Consider the following 22,268-nt stretch of genomic DNA (forward strand, 5'->3'; position numbering starts at 1 on the left):
TTGAGTGGGCATTTTAACCCCTTGGGTACCGCAGTCAAACAAGGGGTTCCACCTAGTAAAATGTCCCCTGGGCACCCGCCGCCGTGAGTTTGGGGGGTGCCCCATATGTATTTTCAGCAGCCCGGGGTCTGACCAGTGACCCCAGGCTTCCTGGAGCCTGCACATACCTGGTTGATCCTGCCATGCATCTGCAATAGGCTGACTTCCTCTATAGACTGCAATACACATGCATTGCAGTCTATAGTGCTGAATCAGTGATCAAGTGGATTGCTGGTTTAGGTCCCCTAGTGGGACATCAATAAAAAGTTTTTAAAAAAGGTTGAAAAAAAAGAAGTGAACTGTTTGAAAAAATAAATAAATAAATTAACTAATTAATGGCAATAATGATTTTTTTCCATCTCGCCTTGAAAATACACCATAAAAAGAGATCTACAAGTCACAAGTACCCCAAGATTGTCCCACAAAAATAAACCCTCAAGCAACTCTGTCAACCGAAAAAAAAGGTACACATCTCAGAAGATGGCGATGCAAAAATAATTTATTTCTTTCCCCAAATAGTTTTTGTTCTGCAAAACTAGTAATGCATGAAAAAACAATATAAATAAAGTATCGCCATAATCGTACTGACCCTCAGAATAAAGGTAACGTTACTTGTACTGAATGTCTCGTGGGAAAAAAATTAAAAGGTATAAAGCAATAGAAGAATTGCTGCGTTTTTGTGTAATGCTCCAAGGAAGAGTTAATAAAATTTATTCTAAAGGTTATAGGCACCCAGAAATGTTGTCATTACAAAATACATCTCATCCCGCAAAAAACAAGCCCTCATATGGCTACATCACCAGAAAAATAAAGAAAATATAGCTTGCACAATGTGAAGAGAAAAACCGAAAAAAATCACTAATTAGTACACAGCTAGCTGTAGCAGGAAGGGTATGTATAAGCTGTATGTGCAGATATCATTGACACCCCAAATTTACAACTGACAACGGAAGTGACTCCCAGAGTGACTTCTCCAATCTTAGGAGCTATTGGGGATATAGTGGGGAATTTGGTGTTCCCAATGTGCTCCGCACAGTTTACATATTCACTCTTCTTGATCCACTGTGCATTCACGCCTGAGATACTAATTTTTATTACACACTCTGACAAATTCTTTGAGGGGTGCAGCTTTCAAAATGGGGTCACTCCTTTGGGGATTCCACTGTAGTGGTACTTTACAGGTTTTGCAAACAGGACATGGTGTCCAGATAGGAAACATCTAAATATATACTTCAAAAAGTCAAATAGCGCTTCTTCCATTCCAAGCCCCCAATACCCATACAGCAGACTATGACCACATATGGGGTATCGCTGTGTTCAGGAGAAATTGCGAAACAAACTGTGGCGGGCTTTCTCTCCTTTAACCCTTGTGAAAATGAAAACTTTGGAGATAAGGTAACGTTTTAGTAATTTTTCATTTACTCATCCTAATGTTAATAAAATCTGTGAAAAGCCTGTGGGGTTAAAACGCTCACTATACCCCTTGATGAATTCTGTCAAGAGTGTTGTTTCCAAAGTAGGCCATTTTTGGGGGGTTTCCTTTTATTGGTACTCTAGGGGCTCTACAAATGAGACATGACACCTGAAAATGATTCCAGCAAAATCTGCTTTTGCAACACCTAGTGTTGCTCGTTCCCTTCCATGCGCCCCGTTTATACCCACATATCGGGTATTTCTGTGCTCGGGAGAAATTGTATAACAAACTGTGATATGCATTTTTTCCTTTAACCCTTTGTGATTGTGTTAATTGTAGGGCTAAATAAATGTATTTATGAAAAAAAAATGAAATGTCTAAATTTCACCTCCATATTATTTTTATTCTTATGAAATGCTTAAAGGTTTAACAAACCTCCAAATGCTGTTTTGAATTACTTGAAGGGTGCAGTTTTAAAAAGTGGGTGATTTGGGGGGTTTCTAATATATAGGCCTTTATAATCTCCTTCAGAACTGAAGTGGTCCCTATAAAATTAGTTTGGGAAATTTTCTTGTAAATCTGGAAAATCACTGTTACACTTCAAAACCTTCTAACATCCAAAATAAATTAATACAGTCAAAGATGCTGGCAATATAAAGCAGAGATATGGTAGATAATATTTATTAATGTATTTGTGTGATTTGACTATCTGTTTGAAAAGCAGAGCATTTCTCATTTTGAAAATTGCGATTTTTTTCTTCCAAACTTCCATCAAATTTCCTATTTTTTTTTTATAAATAATTCCAAAAACATTGATTAGTGTTTACCACTAACATGAAGTACAATGTGTCATGAGAAAACAGTCTCAAAATCACTTGTGTAAGTTAAAGCTTCTCAAAGTTATTGCCATATAAAGTGACACGTCAGTTTTGAAAAATGAAGCCTGGTCCTTAAGACGCTTTTGGGATGTGTCCTTGAGGGGTTAATAGACTGTCAGCCATGTCTTCTTCAAATTCTTCACTGGCTCAGATACTTGGTACTGATGTCTCACCTGTTAAGCAATTTATTCCTCCTAGTCAGAGCAGTCTTCCTGCTCTTTTTCATGAACTTAATGAGAATAGTCAGCACTGTGTGCAAGCAGAGGAGAAAGATGTGATAACTAGAGATGAGCAAACAGTAAAATGTTTGAGGTTCAATATTCATGTCGAATAGCCCCTCAATATTCGACTACTCGAATCGAATATCGAACCCTATTATAGTCTATGGGGGGAAAATGCTCGTTTCAGGGGTAGGCAACATTCAATCAAATTATACTTACCAAGTCCACAAGTGAGGGTTGGGCTGGATCCTCCGAGCAGTCTTCTTGCAGCGTCCTCGCGGCATCTTCCGGCTCTGAATTCACGCACTACAAGCGGACATGGGCAGTCGGCTCTGCCTAGGCCCGATGCCTGGCAGAGTGAATGAACAGTGAATGAAGACGCCGCGGGGAAGCTGCAAGGAGAAGACTTCTAAAGGTAGGAGAAGAATCAGCGTTGATTGGCCCACTGTATAGCATTCGGCCAATCAATGCTGGTTCTGCCTCGAACTTTTACATTCGAATAGCGAGTGGTACTCGATCGAGTACGAGTATTTTGAATACCATAGTATTCGATCGAATACCTACTCGATCGAGTACTACTCGCTCATCTCTAGTGATAACTATTAGTGGGAAGAATATGCAAATCTGTCTTCCATGATGTAATTAGGAAGTCAGAAGCTGCCTCATTGTTGCAAACCAATAGAGGTCGCTCACTGGAATGTGCAAGCCTGTCTTCCCTGATGTAGTTAGGATGACAGAATTCCAGTGAAATAACCCAATGAAGGCTGCTCCCTTTAGCATCATGCCCGACCTTCCAAGAGGCCTTTATTTTGCAATGACGCTGGGATTATTACCAGGTATAGTCTCTCAATCGAGGACGGCCGTTTCGATGTACTTGCATCTCATCAGCTCGATGTAGAGAGGACTATAACCTGGTAGAGGTGAGAGGCTTAGACAGGGTTAAGGGGATATTGTCACTCCTTAGGGAGAGACCACCATATAGGTTTGTGGAGATTTATTAAGCCTTTAGCACTCCACTTCGCAAGGAACCATGGGAAGAACTATTAGTGGTGGAAGTGGCAGGGGCTAATAGTAGTAATTCTGGCCATAGCAATGAATCTAGCCATTGTGCAGGTTCTACTTCCAAAAAGCATGGTGGTAGTGGCAGTCACATTTCCACTACTGCTAGCAACAGGAACTACATGCAGTCATCTCCCATGTGCAAATTTTTTTGTATGTTGTCAAATAATAAATCCATGATGATGTGCAAGGGGGGAGGGGGCATGTCAAATGTTCACCTTGGGGCCCTGACATTCCTAGTTACACCACTGTTTTTTCCAACTGATGGCTTGCACTCAACCTAGATGGAGAATACCTAGCCACCATGATTTCTATAGGAAAGCTATTCGTGCTTTATATTGCCATGTGTTAGAGAATGTGAACCTTTCATTGTCTACGTAAATCTGGAGGATGGTGCACACCGCCGTACATTATGCAGAAGGCCAATACAAGGCTTTTATGGCCCACTCGGTCAATGTTTTAAGCAGCAGCCGCCACAATACAGAACTGTAGCAATCACAGGAGTTACTTCAACCCCGATTATACAGGCCCAGTTGCAACACCATGCAGGGCCCAAATACACAATTAATGAGCCTGAATCAGAGGAGTCACACAGCAGAGGTTTTGCTTTGATCCTTAAAGTGGTGATTTGCCTGTCAGGATTTTCAATTCAGCTGCTATTCCTTTGAGGTTATGATTTCAACCTGGGAAGCTTCTGCAGTTTCACAAGTCCCCTGGGCTTGTCCAATTAGCTGCTGAGGAGGCAAATATGAGACCTCTCCCTCCTGACAGATTGTCTGCTGATGTATTTCTCTAGTTTGGCTTAAGACCTGTTTGTGTGTGTATTGGATTGCTTCATTCTGACCATGTGCTGATTTTCTGGCTATTCATTTGCCTGCCGATTCTGCCATTGATGTACTCATTCAGAATAGATATTGGATTTCGGTTTTGTCTTCTGATTCTGTCCCTGACAACTTCTTCTGGTTTTGACGCTTTGCCTAGACGATTTTTCTCCGGTTTCTGATGTTCCTTGTAAATTATTAGTTCTGGTTTGGTTTGAATTATCGGAGCATTTATTTCTCATACAGTTTCTGTAATAATCATTTTCCATTAGTGAACAAATTCAGACTCCTGTGGAACAGATGCAAGGAATAACCCAGCTGGTTCAAGATTTGGCAGAGAGGGTTCAACAGCAGGAGAGATCCAAGTTCCAATTGGTACTGCTGTTCCCAAGGAACTGAAAACAAATCTACCTGACTGGTTTTCTGGAGATAGAAACTTCTTTTGCTATTTTTTGTGAATGCTGCAAGCTGTATTTTCATCTCCAACCTTACTATTTAGATAGGAGCAGAAACGGGTTGCCGTTCTTATTTTTCTTCTACAGGGTTACCCTCAAGCATGGGCCTTTTTTCTAAATCCAGAAAGCTCCAGAATTGTTTCCTGTGGACCTTTTTTTTTTTTCGTTGCGATTACTCTACAATGAACCTAACCTTGCAGCTGTCACTGAATCTAATTTGATAGCCCTCCACTAAGGTCGCCATCTAGAGGAAGATTATTGTTCTGAGTTTGGCATTTGTGGGTAAGAAGAAACAATCTTTTGACTCCACTCATCTGCCTCCTTACTCTTGAGTCATAATTAGTGGACCACACTTAGAAATGGATTCACTATGTCGACCTCTGACAAAAGAATTTATTAAAGACAAAAAGGACTTTCTATTGTGTAGATGCCAATAATTGGCTTTAGAACTGTCTGAAATATCCATGCCAAGAAAATCTTCAGCGCCTAGGTGGTTAATAAGAGAGCCACCTAGGTAACCAGGTATTTCCATGTTTGTCTAGAAAATTCTGTTATTTCCTCAGGTATCAGATAATAGTAAAACAGTTGATGGCAAAGCATTTATTGATCATGACTAATTTTTTAGCAATTGGGGATCTCTATGTATCCACTTATGACTTATGTCAATGTTACCGTTGTGGACAGTACCCCATTATCTCAGGGCATGGTTAACTATGTTATTCCACCAGTCACACTGGAATTAAACTCTGCGCTATTTCTATCTTAATTCTAGATAATTTACCTGCTGAAATTATGTTGGGGGTTCCTTGGTTACACTCCCATAATCTAGTATTTGGCTGGATAAAAGGGGAGCTGGTTAAATGGAGCTCTAAATGTAATGTTTCTTATTTTACTTGCCGATCTCTACTATATCATGTGATTCCTGATTTTTATCTATAGATGTTCAAGATTCTGTCCTTAATTCTGCAGAGATGTGTAATAATTTTTTGCCACTTGGGTCTTATAATAAGGTCAATGGCTCTGTTGATGTTACTTGCACTAATACTGCTAGTTATGACTCTCTTTCCACCTACACAGCAAAAAGTTCTGAGGTGGAGATAGTTTAACATGGTTTTGTGCATATGCTGGCAGATTGTATGCTCTGCTGCTTACACAGCGACAAGCATATTATTAGCACCAAGCAGAGGGATGAGTACCGTATGGCAGTGCTCTTAGACCCTTGCTATAAAGACATAATAAAGCAATTCTTCCTTGCTTTCTAAAGAGAAAAAAATAATAATACAATATTATCAGAATAGACTGTATACCCAGCTTGCCACAGCATTTATGGAGACCACTGCATGTATCCGTGAAGATGTTCAAATACTTAGTGTTTATGTCTCCAAATAGTGGTGTCAGCGTCCATTCCATGTACTGCTGCTGATGCTGCCTTCTAAATAACTATCACCACTGCCACCATTCAGGCATGTCTTGTGGCCTGGTCCATCATATCATAACCTGCGACACTGCCACATATGTTGCCACAGCTTCCTACCATCACTGTCACCACTCAGCGAGACATATCATGTCATTCCACTCTACTATACTGTTGGTGCCACAGTGTCACAGATTTCTTATCTGCTCTCATGAAGGGATAATTTTTAGTGGCTCTTTTTTTTTTCTGAAAAGCCAATTCTTCATCTCTTTCCAAGTGGCTCACAGCCACAAATTTGTCTCCAAACTAACAAGCCTGTAGCACTTATATGTCATCAAAACAGGCTACTTTTTCTACAAAACCATTGGTTTTTGCAATATATCTGCCAAGTGTGTCTAAAAAAAATGTGGGCTAGCGCATTTTTCCTTAAAAATTGGTAATTTTTGTTGCATTTTAAATGTTAAAATGTGTTACACAGTGTGTCAGTGTAGAGTTTGGTTAAATTTGGTGACTGTATCCACTGCTTACTGTTCATTTTTTCATAGACCTACATTTTTACTACTTTTACTTTGACATAGCTCCTGCTTTGTGTGCCTTAGATAGATAGGTCCCTCTGCAGACTTTCTGCTTCAAGTAAACATATATGGAAACCGTCAATGTTTCTGTAGGTATAATTGATAATTTGCAGTTTTTGAAGTCACAGAATGAACACTGCAGATATTTTTCAGCAATGTGTGGATGTAATTCGCTAGAATCCTCTCCACTTTGCAGGTACTGTAATATGCAGTACAATGTGTCAACTCACTTAGGTGAGTTAAAGCATCCCAAAGTTATTACCACGTAAAGTGACATATGTCAGATTTTAGAAATGGGACTGTGTCTTTAAGGTATTAAGATTGCAGTATGTCAGGGCAACATGGTGGCTCAGCGCTTAGCACTATAGCCTTGCAGCGATGGAGCCCTGGGTTCAAATCCTGCCAGGGTCAACATCTGCAAGGAGTTTGTACGTTCTTCCCGTGTTTGCGTAGATTTCCTCCCGTTCTACAAAAAGACATACTGATAGGGAAAAAAAGTACATTGTGATCCCCATGTGGGGCTACAAAAAAAGAAAAAAAAAAGATCACAGTACGTCAGTTACTGCTATGGGTTTCACCTGCAAATTTCAACCTTTGTAATACAGCATTTTCTTTTCATGTGGCCCTACCCTTAAACTTGTAATAAAATTGGTCTACAGCATGTGCTATCTGTGCCAGTATTATACTGTCAGAGAAAATCTGCCTTGACACTTTCCTATATTTAGAGGAAATTATTTTTGTCAGCTGATCCTGTGCTTACAAAATGTATTATACTGCCTCTAAAATTTCAAACATCAAATAAATAAAGAAAACAAAGTAAACCCAAACCAATATAAACCCCCCTCCCAATTAACCACCCTATCAAGTAAGTGGCTGAAGGGTAGATATAGCAATTTAATATCTTCATACAATATACAAATAATTGCATTTTTGATATCTCAGTATCGACTTCTTACATAACGTTTGTAAATATTTTATTTATTTATTTTATATATTTATTTACAAAAGTTATATGTGAAGTCTGACATAAGTATAATTATTTGAATGTTAATTATTTCAATATATTAATTTGTTAGAGCTACCCTTTAACTAATCACTTGACAGATCGGTTAATTGGCATCAGCTGATGACTTCTAAGTGCTAACTAGTGTGGAGGAGCATGGATCCTGATGTTTCCTTGAACTTTTTGTTAAGCTTGCCAAAGTAAAACAGCACTTTATACCCACCTGTCATTGTTAAATGGGTGATCCCAGGTACAACAATGTCACATATATATGAGCATAATCTGCTGTTTGGGCACAGATTTAGAGTGTAGTTTTGGATGGTTTGTTTTTTCGGATGTCATGTCACATTTGCAGAGCACATTTGCAGAGCCCCTGTGGTGTCAGGAGAATCCCTGAAAAGTGACCCAATTTTTAGAACTGCACTAATTGTGCTCAATTAATTTATCATTGTGAATAGGGAGTGTACTATTCCATTATCGGGCCAGCAGCAGCGCAGTTCAGCACCTGCATGGGGACAGCAGCGGTCAGCAGTTCAGTTCAGCAGCGGGAATTACAATGACATTCGAGGACTGCTGGCCCGATGCTTATGCCTAGTAGCCAGTACATTGATGCCCCCATCCTCCCATTGCTTTCCGCCAGCTCTCCTTACATCTGCCCCGTATCCTCTCCCCGCCACATGACTAGGTCAATGCTGGCCTGATAACAGAGGCCAATGCTTGGGTCTAGTAGGCAGTACATTGATGCCCCCCATCCTCCCATTGCTTCCCCCCAGCTCTCCTTACATCTGCCCCATACTTACTCCCCGTAATAGGCCTTATCGTAAATCCTTAGCAACGAACGCTACTAGCTAGTCGCTGGATGCTGCAGATGTTTGTCCCTCCGGCTTGCCGTAGCTCCCCGTTTCTATGGTGTGCATTGGCGCGTCCCTTGTCAGGCTCTGGATTGAGCCCCGGTGTCTTTCCTTTTGGTCTCCGGTCTCGGTACCAGCGCCGAGGTGAGGCCTAGTCATGTGGTGGGTAGAGGGTGCGGGGCAGATGTAAGGAGAGCTGGGGGGCAGCACTGGGAGGATGGGGGAGGGGGGGCATCCATGTACTGGCTACTGGGCACAAGCATCGGGCCAGCAGTCCTCAGATGTCATTGTAATTCCCACTGCTGAACTGCTGACCGCTGTTGTCCCCATGCTAGTGCTGAACTGCACTGCTGCTGGCGCGATAACGAATAGTACCATAGGAAAGTATTGGTTTTCCACATATTAATGTATAGAGGATAGTGAAAAGTGAATATATAAGCTATGCAGAATACATTGGATATGCCAAATTCCCCACTATCTTTCCACTAGATACCAAATATGTATTTATTTATTTATTTTTAACACTAACTCATTTTATATGGAAAACTGGTATTTTGTGGGGGATTATTTATTCATTTATTTATTTCATATTTTTGAACATTTGGTCCTAGACCTATGGCATTATCTAAAATACAGTGTTAAAATCAGGAACTATATAGGGTTACTAAAAGGAATGCCCACTTTACTGACCACAGTACCAACGACCCACCTGGACCATTGATTGGCTGATTGATATTTCCTATATCTATAGTACCAATGGGGGGGATCAGATCAGTGTAACTGTTACTTGTTGGTTGTTTTTAAATATTCAATACTAAACATTTGTAAGAAAAAACCCTTTATAATCTGAACATTATCTCAGTACATATCTAATTAAGAACATCTTCAAATTAGATGCATGCACTTGAATTCTAAGGGCTTACATTTGTAACACTTTAATTTTTATGTTCTTCCAGGTTCATAAGGTTGTAATGTTGGTGTTCTTTATTTATTATTTATTTTACCCTTAATTGTAATGGTCTTTAAGGAGTAATCATAATCTTTGGTGATTTCCAAAACTGAATTTATGTACATTTTCAAAATCATTCTTTCACTTTAAGATTTTTAAAGATGGTTAGTTCTAAAATAATTTTATAGTAAGATAGAACATGTAGATAAGCAAACAAATTAAAGAGGGCAATAGGACAGACAGTACACAAATAAAAAATAAATACATTTCCTAAATTGGCAAGATGCAGTTAGACTATGGAAACCTTTACAAGTATTTGTTTTGGTTTGTCCAAAAAGTGTTCAACTGTTTGACTTAAGGAGCTTCTGTGTATCACAATACATAACAAGCTGCAGAGTTCAGTGCCAAATTCATTAGTCACATGACTCAGTCTGCACCTGTCAGTACCAAAAACAATATTAAACCAGCTCCAGTACATTATAGTGCTCAGAGCCGTGAGCACAGCGTATCATTTATTTGTAGAATAGCTGCTTGATTTTGACAAAAAAACCTGCTTTCTATTCCTATATAGATGAGACAAATGCATCAGGAGAATGTTGATGGGTGGCTGAGCATCATAGCAAATCTTCCTCTTACTAAGTACATCTCCCAGCAAGACTGAGGTAATTAGAGCTTTCCTCCTCCTCCACCTTAGCAAGAGTAAGGTCTTTCCATGATGCTCATCTGGCCCAGAATACTCACTCGATACATTCTTAGCTAATTTGCATAGGAATAAAAGCAGCTCTTTGTCAAAATTGAGCTGTCATTCTACAAGAAAATTATAGGACTGTGCTCCTGCCTCTGAGCAGTCTAAGACTGGTTTAATAAAGATTTTGGGGCTGACGGAATTCTTTTAAAGAGGACCTTTTACCACCTCCAACAACTCCAGCTCTTTATATCAATTAATAGCTACTGCTCCATTGATTCTGGCACAGCTGGAATTTTTTCCTTCTTTTTCAGGATGGTGGTATTGGTTAGGAGCAGGCGAGAGATGTGTGAGTCTGAGCTCTGACACTGGCTGCCTCTGAATGGAGCTCTTAATCTCACTCCCTTGCCTGATATTGAAAAGCTTAAATAGCACATCAGGTGCTAAAAGGCAGGTAGATTATGACATTTTTTTCTGAACTTGACCTTTATTTATTTACAGATATATATTTGAAGAGTTCAACGGAAAAATGGCCTAAGTCCAAAAATCAATATTGTGAGAAAAACGAAATTTAAAGTTTTAGCCTAAAGCAAACGGGCATTATTGTGGAATATATCTATCCAATGTAATCAGCTAATGAACACCGTTAATATATATACACGTATCTTTATGGTTGCCGCAGCAGTCGGCTTAAGTGCAATCTTATGCTAATATCGTCAAAAATACCGTAAAAATTATTAAACGATGAAGAATAATAATTACCTGCCTCCCTTTTCGGCGCTAAATATGTGCAAAAGTCGATTTAGAGCCTTTTAAACAATAAGACAAAGTTTTTACACTAATATAAACAACAGACCGGAAGTCACGATTTCAATGAAAAAATGACCAACGAGAGTGAAGTAAGTAAGTTTGTATTGGACTTAGGCCATTATTCCATTGAATGTAAATTCTTCTGCATTGAAATATATGGACTTAGGTCATTAATCCTAGGTACCTTGTAAACCCAATGCATAGAACGAGGTACAAAGAAGCTTTCTAGGTAATAATTTGAAATATGACAAAATGTGGACTTAGGCCATTTTTCCGTTGAGCTCTTCATTTGTATTTTAGAACAAACAGGTTGGACAGTATGGTACTTAAGAGGACTTTTCACCGCATTTGCCAAGTCCAGATCTTTTAATCATCTTTTAAGCATCATTTAATAAGCACTGCTCCTCTGATTCTGAAACAGTTTGAATTTATACCCTAGCCTCCATCATTCCTGAGCAGTGAGTGCTGTAAATTTTGGCACCTGGCATGCTATTTAGGCTTTATTTTAGGCTTCCTGAAGGAATTTATTCAGGGGTACAGTGAGCATTTTTAACCCCCAAGTGTTGATATGCAGCTGGTTGTGAGAGGTGAAAATTAAAATTTTTCCATGAATACGTCATTTCAGTGCGCAATATGTTTTCCCTGGCTTGTATCAGAGACAAACTCTCCAAAAGCTGTTGTGCCCAGAATCCCCGCTTAACAATTTTTGGAGTGTGTATCTCTGCTGACATAAGCTTTGCACAACATATCAGGTACTGAAATGGCATATTTATGGAAAAAGTTCATTTTTAACTTTTCATTATCAGCTGCGCATTCATTTCTGGAAACTAAATGAATGCAACACCCAAGAGTTAAAAATATGCGCTACTCCACTTGAAAAATCCCTTCAGTGGTTTAGTGTCCACAATGGGGTGACATTTCTGCAGATTCCACTTTACTGGCAATTCAGAGGCTCTACAAAAGTGACATGATATCCTAAAACCAACTGTGCTCCAAAAACTAAAATAGCGCTCCTTCCCTTTTCTGCAGTTCTTACCCAAATATGACATGGTTAAGTAGATTATCCAGGGTACACCATTGTCATAAATGTGCCCAAGCAGTTTATATCACATATGGCATGAAGTACATCATCCTGGGTACACCAGTGTCATACATGTGGGCATAAACTGTAGTTTGGGCACACAGCAGGGTGCAGATGTGAAGGAGCACTATGTGTTTTTAAAGCGCATATTTAGATTGTTGGTTTTTGGACACCATGTCACATTTGCAGAGACCCTAAGATTGCCCCTACAAAATGGGGTCATTTTGTGGGGAATTTACCATCACCTTCAGGGTTCTGCAAAAACAACATGGCATCTAGAAAGTCCTTCTAAATCTATATTCCAAAAGCCAAAAAGTTCCGAACTTCTTTCCTTCTGAGCCCTGCTGTGTGCCCAAGCAGCAGTGTATACCCACATATATAATTTTTTGACTCCCGGACTAGCCTACTTAATAGTTTTAGGAGTGCATGTCTCTGATGCCCCAAAGTGGATGCAACATATTAGTCACTGAAATTACATTTTCTTGAAAAATTTAAATTTTCATTTTGTACATTCATTTTTGGGAAGCATTTTTAGGCTCAAAATGATAATACCCCTTGATACATTCCTAGTTTTTAAAATAGGGTTACTTTTGAGGGGTTTCCATTGTATTGATACTTTAGGGGCTCTGCAAATGCGACATGGGACCTGAAAACTATTCCAGCCACATCTGCCCTCCAAACGCTAAATAGCACTCTTTCAATTCTGAGCCCCACTATGTACCCATACAGCAGATTATGACCACATATGGAGTATTGTCGTATTCAGGAGAAATTTTGTAACAAACAGTGGTGTTTTTTCTTCTTTAACCACTTTCAAAAATTAAAAATATGGTGCTAGATGGACGATTTATTGGAAAAAAAAGTAAATTTTCATTTTTAAGTACTAATGTTACTAAAATCTGTGAAACAGCTGAGAGGTAAAAATGTTCTCTCTACCCCTTGATGAATTCTGTGCGGAGTGTAATTTCCAAAATGGGGTCACTTTTAGGGGGTTTTCATTATATTGGTACTCTAGGGGCTCTGCAAATGTGACATGGCACCTGAAGACTATTCCAGTAAAATCTGCCCTCCAAAACCAAAATAGTTCTCTTTCATTCTGAGCCCCACTATGTACCCATACAGCAGATTATGATCACATATGGGGTATTGCCTTGTTCAGGATAAATTGTGTAACAAACTGTGTGGGGCTTTCTCTCCTTTAATCCCTTGTGAAAATGAAAGCTTTGGGGATAAAGTGACGTTTAATAATTTTTCATTTGCACATCCCAATGCTAAAAAATCTGTGAAACGGCTGTGGGATCAAAATGCTCAGTAAACCCCTTGATGAATTCTGTGAGGCATGTAATTTCCAAAATGGGTGCACTTTTAAGGAGCATTCACATGGAGTTTACGCTCCGCTCATTCTGAAGGTAAACTCGTTCAGAATGAGTGGCGTTAAAACAGATCCCATTGATTTCTATTGGTGTCGGCATTTCTATTGGTGTCAATGGGAGGCTTCTTTACCTATTGCTTTCAATGTGAGGCTCCCTTTGGGGGTTTTAATTATATTGGTACTCTAGGGGCTTTACAAATGAGACATGGCACCGAAAAATTGTTCCAGCAAAATCTGCTTTTCACACGTCCAGTGTCGTTTCTTCCCTTCTATTTGCTGCCGTATGCCCAAACATCAGTTTACACCCACATGTAACTGTTAGATACATTTTCTCCTTTAACTCTTTGTGAATGTGTCAATTTTAGGTCTAAATGAATGTATTAGTGAAAAAAAAATGAACTGTGTAAATTTCACCTCCATATTATTTATATTTTTATGAAATGCTTAAAGAGATAACAAACATACCAAATTATGTTTTGAATTTGTTCGAGGGGTGCAGTTTTGAAAATGGGGTAATTTATGGGGGTTTCTATTATACAGTCCTATGAAAAAGTTTGGGCACCCCTATTAATCTTAATCATTTTTAGTTCTAAATATTTTGGTGTTTGCAGCAGCCATGTCAGTTTGATATATCTAATAACTGATGGACACAGTAATATTTCTGGATTGAAATGAGGTTTATTGTACTAACAGAAAATGTGCAATATGCATTAAACCAAAATTTGACTGGTGCAAAAGTATGGGCACCTCAAGCGAAAAGTGACATTAATATTTAGTAGATCCTCCTTTTGCACAGATAACAGCCTCTAGTCGCTTCCTGTAGCTTTTAATCAGTTCCTGGATCCTGGATGAAGGTATTTTGGACCATTCCTCTTTACAAAACAATTCAAGTTCAGTTAAGTTTGATGGTCGCCGAGCATCAAATCATCCCACAGATGTTCAATGATATTCAGGTCTGGGGACTGAGATGGCCATTCCAGAACATTGTAATTGTTCCTCTGCATGAATGCCTGAGTCGATTTGGAGCAGTGTTTGGACATTGTACTGCTGAAATATCCATCCCCGGCGTAACTTCAACTTCGTCACTGATTCTTGAACATTATTCTCAGGAATCTGCTGATACTGAGTGGAATCCATGCGACCCTCAACTTTAACAAGATTCCCGGTGCCGGCATTGGCCATAAAGCCCCAAAGCATGATGGAACCTCCACCAAATTTTACAGTGGATAGCAAGTGTTTTTCTTGGAATGCTGTTTTTTTTGGACACCATGCATAACGCCTTTTTGTATGACCAAACAACTCAATCTTTGTTTCATCAGTCCACAGGACCTTCTTCCAAAATGAAGCTGCCTTGTCCAAATGTGCTTTTGCATACCTCAGGCGACTCTGTTTGTGGCGTGCTTGCAGAAACGGCTTCTTTCTCATCACTCTCCCATACAGCTTCTCCTTGTGCAAAGTGCGCTGTATTGTTGACCGATGCACAGTGACACCATCTGCAGCAAGATGATGCTGCAGCTCTTTGGAGGTGGTCTGTGGATTGTCCTTGACTCTTCTCACCATTCTTCTTCTCTGCCTTTCTGATATTTTTCTTGGCCTGCCACTTCTGGGCTTAACAAGAACTGTCCCTGTGGTCTTCCATTTCCTTACTATGTTCCTCACAGTGGAAACTGACAGGTTAAATCTCTGAGACAACTTTTTGTATCCTTACCCTGAACAACTATGTTGAACAATCTTTGTTTTCAGATCATTTGAGAGCGGGCTGTCCATGCTCGGCGCCCATCAAACTTAACTGAACTTGAATTGTTTTGTAAAGAGGAATGGTCCAAAATACCTTCATCCAGGATCCAGGAACTGATTAAAAGCTACAGGAAGCGACTAGAGGCTGTTATCTTTGCAAAAGCAGGATCTACTAAATATTAATGTCACTTTTCTGTTGAGGTGCCCATACTTTTGCACTGGTCAAATTTTGGTTTAATGCATATTGCACATTTTCTGTTAGTACAATAAACCTCATTTCAATCCTGAAATATTACTGTGTCCATCAGTTATTAGATATATTAAACTGAAATGACTGCTGCAAACACCAAAATATTTAGAACTAAAAATGATTAAGATTAATAGGGGTGCCCAAACTTTTTCATAGGATTGTATAGGCCTTTATAATTCATAACTGAAGTGGTCCCTAAAAAAATTAGTTTGGGGAATTTTCTTGCAAATCTGGAAAATCACTGTAAAACTTGTAAGCCTTCTAATATCCAAAATAAATTTAAAAAATCAATAGATTATGCCAATATAAAGCAGAGATATGGTAAATAATATTTATTAATGTATTTGGGTGGTATAACTGTGTGAAAAGCAGAGAATTTCACAATTGCAATTGCAATTGCAATTTTTTGAAATTTTTATAAAATTTCCTACTTTTTTAAAATAAATAAATACAAAAATATTGACCATGTTTACCACTGTTTTGGTGGATTTTTGACTTATTGTAGTACATTTAAGCCACTTCCCCTTTTATGAGAATCCACACCCATGTGTCTATCATGTCAATAAGGTTGATCACAAGTTAGATGTCCCAGGATGTGCCAAAGATGTGCCCGATTTGTCAAAAGATGTGCCGCATTGTGCCCTGTTTATTCCAGGGTTTAGTCGTTACCACATTAGTAGATCTGTGCAATGTTCAAACTTAATCTTTGCTCCTCTAAAGAAACTTTCTGGATTGCAAGCAGTTACATTGTAAAACCTAGATTTATTTCAAAGCAAAATAGGCTCTGGTTGTATGTACCTGGCTATATACTCTACTCTGTACACCTAACTGTTAATTCCAGTACTGAACTTGCTGCTGGTCTTAGGCTGTTCCTGGACTTATTTCTTACTTGTGCAGTCATCATAAGTCCTATTCTGTCTGACTATTCTTTACAGTTTCTGCTGGCTGGTCTGAAACGAAGCTGAGATCTTCAACTTGCTGTGTTTCTCTCCTAGCAGTCCTGCTGACATCTCCCACCTGCTGCACTCCCATGGTTCTCAGTGACTGTGAAGGGAGACCTTGTTACTTTGCCCTGACTGCTGAAAAATTGGTCTGACTGCGACAATGTTCCTCCTAGAAGCTCTCTGGTGATGCAGCTCTTATTGGCTGAGCCCTGAGCTAACTGAGCACTGAGCAGAAATGTAACTCCAATGGTAAATATTGTTTCACTGGGATCCTGCTCTTCTATCACTTTTCTATCCTCACTTCTGAAAAAGATGTGGATGTACTCACTGTAGCCATACAAAAAATTGTCTTTTTTCTTTTAACTCCATCTCTGTAGTGAAATGTTCCCTGTGTCCATCTTTCCTATGTAGTTATGGCTTATCAGTCTGAGGCTGGTTTCAGGAGACCGTGCTGCAACCTGCCTGCTGTGAATTAAAAACATGGGCTGCATATGGGGGACACGGGGATGTCCCCATGTACTACCCATGTATGATGCTTCCATTGCTCCTTTCATTAAATGAATATGAGCCTCGGAAGAACGGGCCGCAAAATAGGACAGGAATAGGACCTGTCCTATCTGATGCAGCCCGGACTGTTGGCCCGCACACAGGACAGTGAAAATCATGGTCGTGTGTACAGGCCCATAGAAAAGAATGGGACAGTGTGCTATCCGTGAAATACTGTGCTACTTCCATATGCAACCTTTACTCATAACAAAGTGTCCTCCAAACGTTATAATAGTATAATAGTATACCAAAAAATGTCCAAGAAATATAGATATGTCATTATAAAACATACAAAAAAGTGTATAAAAAATAATAAATAGATAGATAGATAATTTATCAAGAGAGATGCAATATACAGTAACTGAGATGACAAATGAAAGTCTCTATGACTATACAAAAACAAATCAGAATACTAATGGCTTATGAAGATGTAAGAATAGTATTACTACTACAGCTACAAATTTTAAATTATTGGTAATGGTGGCACTCTGCAGTCTCAAAAAAAAGTATTATCAGGTATATGGTTAAATATGTATATATATATATATATATATATATATATATATATATATATATATATAAATGTGCACAGAGTAAACCACTGCTTCTGAACAATTACAATAAGTAGTAGAACGACTGCCATAGCAACATGGCCTGGTCCCCCATTTTTATTTTTTTTTTAATATATTCAGTTACTCGTCCCCTTCCTGTGTACTGCTATGGCCACTTCACCTTGAGCCTCCTGTGGGAACCACACATTATGCCCCAATACTGAACAGCTTCAGGGCATTGATAGTAAAAGTTAACTGCATGGTGGGCAATAAAGTAAGCAATAAACTGCATTGGAGACATTAAATGGAAGACATTACATAATCTGGGGGTAATGGAAAGGGGGACATTATACCATGTGGGCGCCAGGTAAGTGGGTGATACACTCTGTGTGTCTGGTTGGGTGATCAAAATCTTGATATGGGGCCTTTTTTTCTGTAGCTACACTAATGTTTACTATATATATATATATATATATATATATATATATATATATATAATTATTTATAAGAGCTGTAGAATAATGAAACTAAATAGAACATGGTGGATTTCCAATGCCTTCCCCATGTCACATGAAAATATTTTGCTGAATTGGAAAAAGAGTTTTATTAGGAATATAATAGAATTCTATGTAGTAGCAAATTGTGCCTTGAGAGTATGAATGAGATGTACATGTCTTGCCAAAAAAAAAGCAAAAGGATGTAATTTTGTATAGTTAACAGAAAAAAATGCCCATCCTGTGTAATATAGAGAACATGTGTATTAGAAGTAGGAAGAGATAAAGCTTTAGAAAGCGTTGTGATTGTACTTCCTGCCACAACAAAGTTGCTTGCGCTTCTATTTTCTCTTATTCTGATGAATGATTTTCTACTTGGACTTCCGACTGCAGCAGTGCGCTATTATCTCTTGTACCATTTGCAGGTAAAGCTTTAAGCAGAACGCCCACATAGGCAAGTAAACATAGAATTGGTATAAGCAGAATAAAGAAGCCAGCAGCAGGAATATTACAAACCTGAGTTTGCAAAAGACCTAATTTACATTTGCTCACATTCCAGCAATGACTGAGCTAGGCATATAAATACGTTTTAAGTATAAATACCAATATAAGCATTGTTGAAGCTGATCTTTCTTGAAGATTAGAGGAAACTTTTGTTTATCCACACAATTATTCTGTGTTCCCTGATGAGTCCTGGTGGATACAGGACAAAATGTGTTGGGATCAATTAATACAGTGTAGTATTGGAAGTGCTCTTGTTAGGGTGGGAGTCATATTTGGAAAGGAGCATAGGGCATTATTATTGCCATAGTTTATTAAAGCATAACGTACAGTTGATTCCCCCGGTATTGTAACTATTTTCCCACATGGCTTACTTGAGGTCTTGAACCAACAGTTTTGTACTTAGAAGACCATTATGACAAAGCCACAGCTCCAGTCATTCTTAATAATGTAATTTTCTAATTCATGTAACACTGGGTAATACTACTGATAAAAAAGACTTGGGGACATTGGTGGACAATAAGCTTAACTTTAGAAAGCAGGACCTGGCAACTGCTGCGGAAACAAACAAAATCATAGGCTGCATTAAGAGAGGAATAGATGCTCAAGATTATCGTTTAATCATAATCACTAAGGTAAGGCCTGGAAAGGCCAAATGTAGAATTCATGTATATAGAAACAATGTAGCTAGAGTGGGTACAGAGGAGAGCGACCAAGTGAATAATGTGGTTGGGTGGATTAAAGGGATACTATCATTCAGATGGCATTTTTTGTCCCTAACACGTCGGAATAGCCTTAAGAAAGGCTATTCGTCTCCTACCTTTAGATGTCTTCTCCGCGCTTACTGAGTAAGCAGCCATTTTTCTTGTGGCCTCGGGCATGCGCAGTAGGCTCTGCCCGAGGCCTACTAGTTTCACCACCTCCGCCGGAAGAAGACACAGGAAGATGATGTTTCTGAAGAAGATGGAGGCGGGACTATAGAGTTATCAGGCAGCATTGAGGACGCCCCCAGTGCTGCGGGAGAATTCATTTGCATACCGGCAAAATCCAGTATTTCTACGGAACGACGGCGCGGAGAAGACATCTAAAGGTAGGAGACGAATAGCCTTTCTTAAGGCTATTCCGACGTGTTAGGGACAAAAATGCCATCTGAGTGATAGGATCCCTTTAAAGTATAAAGATACAAATGTGGGGTTGTTCCACTTATGTATAAAATTTGTTTTCTGCTTAAAACATACATGTATAACAACATTTTAGAATTTCTACAGTAACATTAAAATGGATAAACTGAACAGTAGTAAATGTGTAATACACTGTATATACTCTACTTTGTAAAATTTTTCCAATTATAGAGAGGAGATTCTATACATAGATTACATGGTATGAAGAATCTTATCCCAGAAGAGCTTATTTTTTAGTTCTCACTGCAAACAACTTATTTTAAACATAAATGACTCTAAAATACAGATGAAATTAATGTTTTATGACCTATTATTTGAATTTTTTTTACAATTATATATATATATATATATATATATAAAACATTTTTTTGTCATTTTTCATGTCACTATTTAGATTTAAAATACTCAAAAAAATACAATATTCTGATGCTTTCTGTTCTGTAAAGATATCCTTTCAGTAGTCACCTCATTATCATCACAGACATGTTTGAAATGGAAGGTAACGCTTACAGTATCTCACCAAAGTTAGTAGACGCCTCACAATTTTTGTAATTATTTCATTATATTTTTTCATGAAGATATGGCATGTTGATACAATGTAAAGTAGTCAGAGTACGCCTTGTGTAACAGTGTAAATTTGGTGTGCCATCAAAATCACTCAACAGACAGCCATTAATGTCTAAACCCCTGGCAACAAAAGTGAGTACATTGCTAAGTGAAATGGTGCCCAATTAGCCATTTTCCCTCCCCGGTGTCATGTGACTCGTTAGTGTTACAAGCTCTCAGGTGTGAATGGGTGGCAGACGTCTTAAATATGTGATGATCACAGCTCACCTTCTCCCATTTCATATGCTAGTCTTAATGAATCTCCTCTACTATATTAACAAAAGTAGAGCTTCAGTATGGCATAAACTGTATGTATGAAGGATATGTTCAGTATATTCTGCATATACTTTATTCTGTTTCAAGTGCTAATCCAACTGGCACCACTATAACCATGATGACAAATGGAAGCTAGGAAAAATGTCTGCTTTAATGTCAGTGATAACAAGATCAGAGAGTGTGAAATTCATCATGAGGACTGACTGACAAGTTGTTCCATAGTTCATGGCGCTCAGCCCATTTAACAATTTTACATCATTACACAATATATATTAACAGATTTTCTCTCTTAGAACTGGATATGAAAACCATATACTTAGCCTAAATTACAGTGTCAGAATATTCTTCATAATTCTTGCTTTTGGAACATTTTCAAGTTTTCAGTCAGTATGCAAGCCTTAGATAAAGGTTGGAAAAAAAAACCATGATGTTTTACAGTCACTGCAAAGTGGATGGGACTCTAGCAAATCCCATTCCCACTTTGTGATAAAATATGCACAGCGGACACGCTACTATTTCCAAAACCGTTGGGGTTTTGGAAATGGCAGCATATCAATTATACCTATGGAAAAGCTGGTGGTTTCCCTATAGATATAATTAAAGCAGAAAGTCGGCAGAGGAAACCTCTGCCGAATATCTGTGCTAAACTCCACTCGACTTTTGGCTCAAAACACAGCAGCAAAAATCTGCAACAAAAAAGCTGCTTTTTAGCCTTAGTTTTAAGCTTCCATAACAGAAATGTTTTTGTGAAAGTTTTTTGGGCTTGCTTAAAAAAGCAAACAAAAAATGAAAACCTATGCGTTTTTGGACGTCGTTCAACAGCAGAACAAGGCCCGTATTGTGCTGCTGTTGGCACTAAGGGAAAAAAGATTATCTACGTAATCAACAATTTATTTTAGTATAGCAAATCATATAAATGCATTGTTAGGTGAAAAAAGGGGAAAAGAGGAAAATACTCAGCCCACTTGCAGATATATTTTCACGATTTCACTTCTCATCATATGTCTTTGTTAAGCCTTGCCCGGGTGAAAACTCCCACGGTTTGGAGCAAAAGCGATGAATCCACAAATAAAGGGGACATCCAGCACGGCCGAAGTTGTAATATTAAAACTTCTTTATTTTTAACTTAGTATAAAAGTCAAATCATCGCACGTGTCACAGGAAAAACACGTGTGATGATTTGACTTTTATACTAAGTTAAAAATAAAGAAGAAGTTTTAATATTACAACTTCGGCCGTGCTAGATGTCCCCTTTATTTGTGGATTCATAGTAAATCATATAATATGCAATGTTTCAGTCCTCCTGAACTTTTGTTAGACTACTTTCACCATTAGTAGCTGGAGATAAGCTGGAGGAGCCAGAAAGCATCATGTCTAGCTCCTCCATTCTATTTTCTGCTAGTGGAGATCCAATTGTCTGCCAAAAGTCCAGGAGGACTGAAACGTTACATATTATATGGATTTCTATACTGTACTGCGATAGTGGAGGAAAGTTTTATGTGTTAAGCTCCGGAGTATGGGGTATGCACAGGAGAAGTTTTAGAGGTGGTTGTGC

At 38.6% G+C, this 22,268-nt stretch overlaps 1 protein-coding gene across 1 annotated transcript in view; it reads left to right on the forward strand.

Annotated features, from left to right (window-relative positions):
- CACNG6 (calcium voltage-gated channel auxiliary subunit gamma 6) overlaps positions 1 to 22,268 on the forward strand; it is a 125,204-nt gene that overhangs the window by 83,547 nt on the left and 19,389 nt on the right. The window lies entirely within an intron of this gene.

The sequence above is a fragment of the Leptodactylus fuscus genome, chromosome 6, assembly GCF_031893055.1.
Source record: "Leptodactylus fuscus isolate aLepFus1 chromosome 6, aLepFus1.hap2, whole genome shotgun sequence".
Taxonomy (NCBI): Eukaryota; Metazoa; Chordata; class Amphibia; order Anura; family Leptodactylidae; genus Leptodactylus; species Leptodactylus fuscus.